General features: G+C 50.2%; 1 pseudogene; it reads right to left on the bottom strand.

The window, feature by feature from the left end:
* Positions 1-441: 441 nt before the first annotated feature.
* On the bottom strand, positions 442-1602 carry LOC106002361 (annotated as a pseudogene).
* Positions 1603-1939: the final 337 nt, after the last annotated feature.

The raw sequence follows: 1939 nt of genomic DNA, 5'->3' as shown, positions 1-1939 counted from the left end.
AAAAGGGCCAGGCACCAGTGGCTCACACCTATAATCCTAGTTACTCAGGAGGCTGAGATCTGAGGATCTTGGTTCAAAGTCAGCCCAGGCAGAAAAGTCCATGAGACCCTTATCTCCAATAAACCACTAGAAAACCGGAAGTGGCACTGTGGCTCAAGCATCAGCACGCTCAGCTTGAGCTGAAGAGCGCAGGGACAGCGCCCAAGCCCACAACCAACCAAAAAACAAAAACAAAACCAAAAACAAAAATGGCAAGCAGAGTTGTGGCTCAAGTGTTACAGCACTAGTCTTGAGCTGAAGAGCTGAGGGACAGTGCCCAGGCCCAGAGTTCAAGCCCCACGACCGACCAAAAACAAACAAACAAAAAAAAAGTGAAAAGGTATGGCTCAAGGGGTAGAGAATTTTTCTAGCAAGTGTGAAGCCTTGAGTTCAAATCCCAGTCCTGTCCCTGCCTCTACCAAGAAAAGTAACTTTAATAGGTGTAAGAAGAAATGCCACCCAAGGAAGGGAGGGTACACCTAACCACTAAGGGCAGACTCAGGACAAACATAAACATTCCAGGTCCTTGTATCCCCGCCCCTTTCTCCCCCCATTGAGGATATCTCTTGTTGGCATTATCCTCAGTCAGGTGCTTGAAGTTCAGAGAACAGCTCTGGATAAGCTGATCCAAGGCCTGCTCCGTGCTCATCAGCTCCTTCAGCTCCTGCCCCAGCTTCGCAGGCCGGGTGGGGTCTTCCAATATTCCCCTGCCTCTGGGAACAGAGCAGCCCTCAATGTCAGTGTCAGTCCATATGCAGGGAGCAACATCCTCTTTTCCCCCCTCTCCCACCGCAGCTGCTGGGCAGAGGGTCCTCAATGGAGCAGGGGGAAACTCCAAAACAAGGCTTAATCAGGTGATCTACAAATCAAGGGTGGTGTCTTAGCTCCCACAGAGCTGCAGAGATTGGCCCCAGCCTCTTACATAAAGCAGGATAGCGGGGCTTCCCTGCCTGAGTTTTCTTAGGGGTCAAGGACTGTTTTTAAAGACTTTCCAGCAATGGAGAGAGTAATCTAGCTTACACCTACTCAGCTCCCAGGGAACTTTCCTAAGCCAAGAGAGACGATCTTTGGATCTGTGACACCATAGGAAGAATCCAGGGTTCTCTCAGGCCTTTACAACTCCATCTCCACTCAACCCCTTCCCTTTACACTCGTGACTCCAGCACCTACACCTGCTCAGCCATCAACTCAAACTCAGTCTCTACCCTAGCCTGTGGATGCTCTTGGTCCAATCCAGCGCCTGTGCTCATTGGCTGTTATTCTCAGCCCACCCCTAACATTCACACCCATTGGCTATTGGCTCTGGCTCCAACCTCAGCATGTGCACTCTCCCCAGAACTCACACCCACTGTATGTTGTTCTTGGCCTTCTTGCGGATAAGCTGGATGCCCTCCAGCACATTGGTGATGTCATAGATGCGCCGCTTCTGCACATCTAGCACCTCCGCAGCCCAATTCAGGTCCAGGACCCCATCCTGTGACTCGCTCAGGAGGTAAATGAACTTCTTGGTGAGCAGTCCCAGTGAAGTGTCATACCGAGTCTTCTCCCCAGGGGACTTGGGAGCTGAGGAAGAAAGAGAAACAATGACAACTAGGAGAGGGGTAGCCTTGGGACTCCACGAACCTGTGGACCCATTAAGTATCACCTTTTTGCAACCAGCACCTCCACTTTCACCACCATCCTCCAGTCAGGGAATCTGATAACCTAAGGGTAAAGTGGTCCGGGTAAAGCCAGGTCCAGAAAAGCCAAATTATCTCTTTGTTGCTTTGTATGTCCCTCCCCCACAGTATAACCCCTGCTTTTACTATATTTGATGTCAGTATAACTTGTGGAGGAGATGGGGAAAAACCAGTTGTTTAAGGATACAGGTGGACCTGTTGCAACAATGAGAAGTACAAGT

This window comes from Dipodomys ordii, unplaced genomic scaffold, assembly GCF_000151885.1.
Source record: "Dipodomys ordii isolate 6190 unplaced genomic scaffold, Dord_2.0 Scaffold8413, whole genome shotgun sequence".
Taxonomy (NCBI): Eukaryota; Metazoa; Chordata; class Mammalia; order Rodentia; family Heteromyidae; genus Dipodomys; species Dipodomys ordii.
The sequence above is the reverse complement of the archived record's forward strand: the minus strand, read 5'-3'. Positions and strand labels throughout refer to the sequence as shown.